Source organism: Strix uralensis, chromosome 33 (genome assembly GCF_047716275.1).
Source record: "Strix uralensis isolate ZFMK-TIS-50842 chromosome 33, bStrUra1, whole genome shotgun sequence".
NCBI classification, from domain to species: domain Eukaryota; kingdom Metazoa; phylum Chordata; class Aves; order Strigiformes; family Strigidae; genus Strix; species Strix uralensis.
Window position 1 is genome coordinate 1,993,555 of NC_134004.1, and position 9,224 is coordinate 2,002,778.

Genomic DNA, 9,224 nt, shown 5'->3' on the forward strand with positions numbered 1-9,224 from the left:
AGCCGCGGCGCGGGGTAACTCCAACCTAATGAATTCCAGCGGCGGAGCGGTTTTCCATAAAATCAATAGCGGGATACGAGGGTGTAAATATTTTATTAGGGGCTGGAGCGGACGGTGAGGCTCTGCCGGGGGGGAGAATCGCGTGGGGTGGGAGCAGAGGCCTCGCTGCTCGGCGGGGGGGGGGCTGTTTTCCTGGGAAAGCTGGAAAAAAAGGGGAAAAAAAAAAAAAAAAGGGGGGAAAAAAAAAGGGAAAAAAAAAAGGGGGAAAAAAAAAAAGGGGGAAAAAAAAAAAGGGGAAAAAAAAAAAAAAAAAGGGAGGGGATGTCAAAGGGGAGAAGCAGGATCCTGCGCCCAGAGTTGGGAATTCCCATCCCACGGGCGTTTTGGGGGGTCCCATGGACAGGACACCCCACCCCCACCCCCCTTCCCCCCCATCCCCCCCCTCAGCATCACCAGTGCGTCCGGAGCGAAGGCGCTATCTGCTCATTTAATATTAACAAATTGAAATGAATTATTTTAATGCCAATTAACTTGTAGCTGTCCCTTATTAATAGTAATTTAGATTAATATTTCCTGGAAGCAGGAACGCTGGCCTCGGGGCTACGTGATTCGAATACCAGAGTGTGGCGGAGCGCTCTTTTCTCGCTTTTTCAACCCAAAATTGGGTTGAAATTCTCGCTTTTTCAACCCAAAATTGGGCCAGAGGCTCTTTTCTTAGCCGGGGTGGGGGGTGGGGGGGGAGGCAAAAGGGGGCCCTGTTTGGGACACTTGCTGAGTGTCCCATAAAAATTAAATTTCCTGGCTTGGCCCGAGCATCCCACCGCAGGACCCTTGTGCTGAGGGAAAGAGCCCCCCCCCCCCACCTCAGTCCCCCCAAGAGGGACCCCCCACCACACCCCAACCCGGCAGCTCAGGGAGGGGAAGGGGGGAGTACCCCAAAAATAGACTTTTTCAGGCTGTTTTCTAGAGAGAGTGAGGGGAGAGGGAGTGGGGGGGGTGGGCGAAGTTTGCTGCTGCCCCTTCCCTGTGGGGGGGGGTGGGGGGAGGAAGAGGGAAAGAGGGAGGGAATGGAGGGAAGAAAAGAGAGGAGGGAAAGAAAATGAGAGGAAGGAAAGGAGGGAGAAAGAACGAAGAAAAAAGGGAAGAAAAAGAAAAGGAAGGAAAAAGGAGAGAAAAAGTAAGAAAAAGGAGAGAAGAAAGAAGAAAAGGGGAAAAAAGGAAGAAAAGTGAGGGAAAAGAAAGACAAAGTAAAGAAAAAGGGAGGAAGAAAAAGGGAAAAAGAGAAATAAAATTAAAAGAAGGGAAAGGAAAAAGGGGGGGGAAAAGGGAAACAAAAGGAGAACGAGGAAGAGAAAGAAAGAGGAAAAAAGAAAGAGAAGGGGTCGGGGGGGGCCGGACCCCACTTACCTGCGGCTCCGGGTGCTGCTCCCCGACGGGGCGGCCGGGCCGGGGGGTCCCGGCAGGACTCGGGGGGTCCCGGGGGAGCTCCGGGGGGGGGGGGGGGGGAGGCCGGGCCGGGCGGTGCAGCAGCCCCGTCTCCCTCCGCCCGCGCCGCCCGACCCCAACCCTCGGCCGCCCCCGGGGCCCGTCCCGTCGAGGCAGCCCCGGCCCGCGCCGCCCCCGGCGCCGCCCCCAGCCCTGCCCCGGGGGAGAGATTTTGCTTTTTCTGCCTTATTTTTCCCCGCCCCCCCCCCTCCCCTCCCTCCCCCCGCTGTTCTCGCCCCGAGGCTCCTCCCGGGACCCCCACCCCCACCCCGGGAGTCCCTAACTGGACCCTCCGTGGGACACCCCCCACCCCCCCGTGGTCTTCCACCCCTGAAGCCCCCCGGGATCCCCCCAAGGAGCCCCCCGACACCCTCTAGAGAGCCCCCCGGGCTGAGCACCCCCCCCCCCCGGACAGTGCTGAGTCCCCGCGGCCGGATAAAACCCCCCAGAACAGAACCGAGACCCCCCGGGACCGGGCTGAGCCCCCCCCCCCCCCCCCAAGCAGCACCTCCGACCCCTGTCAGTGCCTATAGACACGTGCCAGCACTGCACAGGCACCTATAGCGCCCTATTGCTCCTGTACCCACGGAGCAGGAATTATGGGGTGCCTATAGAAGCACACCCAGTCCTCCCCCTATAGATATATACGGTCCTGCTGGTGTAACGACACAGGTAGGGCAGGATCTATGGGGCACATATAGGCATATATACAGCCCTGTCCCTATAACGATGGTGCAGAGCTGGCCCCACGGGCTGTGGGGGTGTATATATATGTGCATTATATATAGGTAGTGATGCACGGAGCTGGGTAAGGGCCTTGCGCAGCCCCATATCCTGTCCTGCTGCCCTGTGGCGCACAGAGACCAGTATATGGGGTGCTTATAGACAGATCTATAGTCCTCCCCCCCCCAGACCTACAGATACACAGAGGGATGTCCCTGCGGGTGTGTCCCCCAGGGATCTGTAGGCGCTAAAACCCTTCTGTCACCAAGGACCAAGGAGGGAAAAAAAACCCATAATTTTTAACCCCAGGAAAGAGTTTTCTTTGTAGGGCTGGAAATGAGGGGAGAGAAATGGGAAATCCCGTGACTCCAGGAGCTGGCGCTTGATGCTGAGGGATGCAGGAGGGGATGGGTTAGGTATAATAGCGTTAATAAGAAATGGAAATTGCGATGGGGATAGAAATAAAAATAGAAATAGAGAAATGGAAATCGAGATAGAGATAGAAATAAATATAAAAATAGGAATAGAAATCGAGATAGAGATAGAAATAATAAAAATAGGAATAGAGAAATAGAAATAGAGAAAGAGGAATAGAAATAGAAATAATAGAAATAGAAATAGAAATAGAAATAGAAATAGAAATAGAAATAGAAATAGAAATAGAAATAGAAATAGAAATAGAAATGGAAATAGAAATGGAAATAGAAATATAGAAATAGAAATAGAAATAGAAATAGAAATAGAAATAGAAATAGAAATATAGAAATAGAAATAGAAATAGAAATAGAAATAGAAATATAGAAATAGAAATAGAAATAGAAATAGAAATATAGAAATAGAAATGGAAATGGAAATAATTAAGAGTAAGAATAAGAGAATAAGGAGTAAGAGTAAGAATAAAAGCAAGAATAAATTAATAATAACAATATTTTAATACTAAACGAACAAATAACACTATTTATGGGGGTTAAACGGTTGGGTGCACATTTTGAGGCCATTTTGGGGCTGAATTCTTCCTTCCTGGGGCTGGAAACGAGGCGAGAAAACAGCGAATCCCCTGACTCCGGGAGCTGGCGCTTGCTGCTGAGGGGGGCCGGCCGGCTCCGCAGGTCCCGAACCGCGCGGGGCGACACCGGGTGTTAAAAAAAATTGGAAAGTGATGATTCTAAAATTCAAGGTATTTGATATCAAATCCATCCTCTGCCTTTCACCCCCTGCCCTTTTCACCCCCGGCTGGCCCGGGGCCAGGCGTGACCCGGTCATTGACTAACCCCGAGTCAATAAGTCTGCCGGTATTAGCATAAAGCATGAATCTGGTGGCAGGGTGATTAATGAGAGCGCGGAGGTAAAGATCTGCCAACTGGCTCAGTCCTGGAATGACGATTTATCATTGGGGCTGGGAAATCATAGGAATCCAGATGACTTAATTATTCAGATATAGGGAAAAAATGTATTCGGGTAGAGAAAAGTGTTCAGGTGGAGAAAAGTGTTCCGCTAGGAAAGACAGTCAGCTCTTTAAAAAAGTTCAGGTAAAACCGTGTGAGATATACAAAATATTCAAATAGAAAAATATTCAGCTAGAAAAATAAATATTCAGCCAGAAAAAAACATGAAGCGAAAAAACATCGGGATCGAAAAGAATATTCAGCGAGAAAAAGATCAGAGAGGAAAAATGCAGACGGAAAAAATATTCAGATATAAAAATATCCTCGTCTAAAAACGTTAAGCTGCAAAATACTGAGATGTGAAAACATTAAGATAGAAAAAAAATCGATATAAAAATTATTCAGCCACATAAAAAAGATCGGATAGGAAAAAATTCGGATTAGAAAAATGTTCGGATAGAAAAAATTCAGAGGGAAAAATATTCAGGTAGAAAATATTCAGATAGAAAATATTCAGATACAGAAATATTCGGTTATAAAATATTCGGATACAAAAATATTCGGATATAAAATATTCAGATAGAAAATATTCGGATAGAAAAATATTTGGACAGAAAAATATTCGGATAGAAAAATATTCAGATGGAAAAATATTCAGATATTTTTAAATGCAGATATTAAAAATGCAGATAAAAATCGGATATAAAAATAGATATAAAAATATTTACATATTAAAATATTCAGACATAAACCGGTTCCTATATAAAAATTCCGCTGTTAAAAAATCAGCTCTGAAATGATTCAGATATTTTAAAAAATGGTGACGGGGCAAAAGGGAACTAAACGGAACGAGGACGGAGTTGGGGGGTTGGCGGCTCTGAGGGGGGTTTCTGGTCCCGCTCTGCCCCTTCCCGGGGGATTTGCCCCGGAGTGCGGGGGCGGCTGAGGCTGAAGGTGAGGATGAGGATGAGGATGGTTGGAGCCTTCGCGCCCGGGCTCCTCCCGCCACCTCGTTTCTCTTTGTCTGGGGCCTCGCTCCCTCCGTCCCTCTTTGTTTCTCCATCGCCGGCTCTTTGTCTCCCGCCAGCTGCCTCCTTCCTCCTCCTCCTCCTCTTCTTCCTCCTCCTCCTCCTCCTCCTCTTCCTCCTCCTCCTCCTCCCTGCGGGATGGGGCGGGGGGGGCAGAATCCAGCCCCAGGGCTGGGTACCAGGGCGATGCCACTCCCCAACTTCCCCATCCCCAAATGGAGCCAAACCCCAACTCCCCCCTCCCCACTCTAGATCCCCCCCCACCCCCAAATAAAAAGGGTCCCGATCCCCCCCCAGCTGATTTTTGGGTTAGTTTTCCCTTTTTTTGGCACTTCCTAATCTTGGGGGACTGAAGCAGCGGCTCACCCCGGGGTTCCCCGGTTGGGTGTTGGGTTGAGGGGGGGGACCCCCAGCGGTACCACCTGGCTGCCCATCGCTCCCAGTGCTCCCAGTAACCCAGGGTCTGCCCCAGCAGGGATGGATCCTGCCATGGGGGGGGGTTGTGATGGGGCTGGATCCGACCCCATTTATGGAGCCGCGTGTGGCCGAGCCCGGGGGGGTGGTTTCCTACTCTGTCTTCTTTTCTTGAATGGAAAAAAATAAAAGAAGACACAGAAATGGGGCAAAAAAAGGGAGAATTTCGCACCAAAACTCCCTCCCCGGGTCTCCTTTCCAACCGCGGGGAGATTTACGGGCGCGATCGCTCCTATAAATCACCGCCGCCTTTTTTCCTCCGGCCCAGGCAGAAACGCCAACACCTGCACCTGATTATTTCTCCTTTAAACAGAAAAACAGGTGCCGACAGCCCCCGCCCCCCCCCCCCAAATATAAATCCCCGTGGAAATCCCGGCGGCAGGATCCGTGCGTCTCCCTACGGCCATAAAGGACGAGGTTGAAGCCGTCGATGGGGTGTAAATCCGGGGGTGATGGACACAGGATTTGCACCCACATCACTTTTGCATCCCTGCGAGGATGATTTGGGGAGAAAAGGGGGTTTTTGGGGTGTTCTTGGCTGCAGGCAGGTGGAATAATGTTGTTTTTCTGGCCTGGTTTGGGTGGTGGATGTGAATTCCCTGTCCCAGGTGAGCTCAGATCTGGGGGGTTTTGCTTCTCCCCAAAGCTCTGCAGTCAGGCCCCGGTGGGGGGTGGCCGGGGAACCCCGGATGTGGGGCACCGAACCCCATCCCCGTCCCACAGTGGCTGTGGCCATTGGAGCTGCATGGCTGGAGCCACGGGGGCTGGACCAGCCACCTCCTGCCCCAAAATCCCTTCCCCAACCCCAAATCCCTTCCCCAAACCCCAAAATCCCTTCCCCAGCCCCAAAATCCCTTCCCCAAACCCCAAATCCCTTCCCCAACGCCAAAATCCCTTCCCCAGCCCCAAAATCCCTTCCCCAAACCCCAAATCCCTTCCCCAAACCCCAAAATCCCTTCCCCAGCCCCAAAATCCCTTCCCCAAACCCCAAAATCCCTTCCCCAGCCCCAAAATCCCTTTCCCAACCCCAAATCCCTTCCCCAAACCCCAAAATCCCTTCCCCAGCCCCAAAATCCCTTTCCCAACCCCAAATCCCTTCCCCAAACCCCAAAATCCCTTCCCCAGCCCCCAAATCCCTTCCCCAACCCCAAAATCCCTTCCCCAAACCCCAAAACCCCTTCCCCAACCCCAAATCCCTTCCCCAACCCCAAAACCCCTTCCCAAACCCCAAATCCCTTCCCCAACCCCAAAATCCCTTCCCCAGCCCCCAAATCCCTTCCCCAAACCCCAAAATCCCTTCCCCAGCCCCCAAATCCCTTCCCAAACCCCCAAATCCCTTCCCCAACCTCCTTTCCCCAGCCCCACATTCCTTCCTTAACCCCAAATCCCCTCCTCCAGCCCCAAACTCCCCCCACGGGTGCCCCCCCCCCCCCCGGAGGACCCATCCCAGCTCCCACAGCCACGACCCCCCTCCCAGCATTGCCCCCAGCCCAAAGGGGCCTCATCCTGCCCGACCACCCCCCCCGGAGCATCACCACCTCTGGGGGGAATCAACCCCTTGGGGTGACCCTGCCTGTTCCCCAGCCCCCTTCGCCCCATGGTGGGGATGGGGTGGGGTGGGATTCACCCCCCAAATGACCCACCCACATCCAGACCCCTGGGAGAAGCAGCACCAGCCGCTCCCCTGCAACCAGCCGTGACCTCGACAGCCCCAAACTGGGAGGTTTTTCCTTCTAAAATATTTTTTTTTCCCTAAAAGGGCTTTTATTTCCTCTAAAAGGTTTTTCCTCTCTAAAACAGCTTCCCCCTCCCTCCAAAAGAGCTTTATATTTTCTCTCTAAAAGGGCTTTTCTTTCCCTCTAAAAGGGCTTTTTTTTCCCCTCTCAAAGGGCTTTTTCCCTCCAAAAGGGCTTTTTTCCCCTTGCTAGAAGAGGTTTTCCCCCTTTAAAAGGACCTTATCCCTCCTCTAAAAGGGCTTTTCCCCCCTCTAGAAGGGCTTGTTTCCCCTCTAAAAGGGCCTTTTTTCCTCTCTGAAAGGGCTTTTTCCCCTCTCAAAGGGCCCTTTTTCCCCTCTAAAAGGGCCTTTTCCCCCCACTAAAAGAGGTTTTTTCCCCTCTCAAAGGGCCTTTTTTCTCCCTCTAAAAGGGCCCTTTTTCCCCCTCTAAAAGGGTTTTCCCCCTCTCAAAGGGCCTTTTTCCCCCCTGAAAGGGCCTTTTTCCCCTCTAAAAGAGCTTTTCCCCCTCTAAAAGGGCCTTTTTCCCCCTCTGAAAGAGCTTTTTCCCCTCTCGAAGGGCCCTTTTCCCCCTCTAAAAGAGCTTTTCCCCTCTAAGAGGGTCTTTTTTCTCACTCTAAAAGGGCCTTTCCCCCCTCTAAAAGGGTCTTTTTTCCCCTCTAAAAGGGCCTTTTCCCCTCTAAAAGGGTCTTCTTCCCCCTCTAAAGGGGGCCTTTTCCCCTCTAAAAGGGTCTTTTTTCCCCTCTAAAAGGGTCTTTTTCCCCCCTCTAAAGGGCCTTTTCCCCTCTAAAAGGGTCTTTTTTCCCCTCTAAAAGGGTCTTTTTCCCCCTCTAAAAGAGCTTTTCCCCCTCTCAAAGGGCCTTTTCCCCTCTGAAAGGGTCTTTTTCCCCCTCTAAAAGGGTCTTTTTTCCCCTTTAAAAGGGTCTTTTTCCCCCTCTAAAAGGGCCTTTTCCCCTCTAAAAGGGTCTTTTTCCCCCTCTAAAAGAGCTTTTCCCCCCTCTCAAAGGGCCTTTTCCCCTCTTTCCTTCCTCTGTCCTTCCCTTCTCCCCCACTTCCTTGCCCCGAAGCTGCTCCTCGCTCCGGCTCCTTCCCCCCCCTCTCCCCCCCCCCCCATGTCCAGAACGGGGGAACAAAACCCATCTCATGCAAAGCAGCCAGCGAGGGAAAAAAAAAAGAGATGTTTTTTATTGGAAAAGATGACATTTTTATTGTCTCTTGTATTGTGCTATTTTCTTTTTTTTATTACCCAGTTCCAGCTTTATTTTAGCCGGTAACAGAAGTGAAATTATTTTTCCAAGAGGGTTTTTGGTTTTTTTTATTTTTTATTTTTTATTTTTTCCCCCCCCTTTTTCATATCCACATTTCCTTTTTAAACACTCTATTAGAAAAATATTGCCTAGCAGCTGGGATGCAGGCACTGGGAGAGGCGTGAATAGGCACGGGGAAGGGGGGGGCAGCGAGCAATAAAAAATAAAAGGAACCAATAAAGATTAATTATCTAATTAACAGAGACATAAAATATAGAGAGGAATAAATAAGACTCTTGCCAAAATTTGGGGAGGGGTTTGTGGATGGGGGCGGTGGGGAAGGGCAGGGAGGGGATGGGTGGGAATCGCGGCCCGATCCTTTGCTGGGCAAAACCCCCCCGTTTTGCCTCTTTCCACCCCAAAAGGTGGCTGGGAAGGGCGGGTGGGGAGCGGTGAGGGGGGTCCTGGGGGACGGGGTGAGTGTCCCCCACCCCCGCTCTGTGGCAAAGGCTGCGCGGTCCCACGGGAAGCGGCGTCGGAGCTGCCGGGGCTCGGCCTGGGCTGGGGGGGTCGGGGTGGTCCCTGGGCTTGTGGTGGTCCCAAAGCTGTGACGGCCCCACCCCCACACGGCCCAGTGCCACAGGTCCCAGTGCCACTCGTCCCAGTCCACTCATCCATCCCAGTCCCCCTCTTCCCAGTCCACTCGTCCCCAGTCCCACTCTTCCCAGTCCCACTCTTCCCAGTCCACTCGTCCCAGTCCATTCCTCCCAGTCCCACTCATCCCAGTCCTGCACATCCCAGTGCCACTCATCCCAGTCCCACTCTTCCCAGTCCCACTCATCCCAGTCCCACTCATCCCAGTCCTGCACATCCCAGTCCCACTCATCCCAGTCCCACTCTTCCCAGTCCCACTCGTCCGAGTCCCCACTCTTCCCAGTCCCACTCATCCCAGTCCACTCATCCCAGTCCCACTCATCCCAGTCCCACTCTTCCCAGTCCATTCCTCCCAGTCCCACTCATCCCAGTCCTGCACATCCCAGTCCCACTCATCCCATTCCCACTCATCCCAGTCCACTCTTCCCAGTCCACTCATCCCAGTCCACTCTTCCCAGTCCCACTTGTCCGAGTCCCACTCATCCCAGTCCCCACT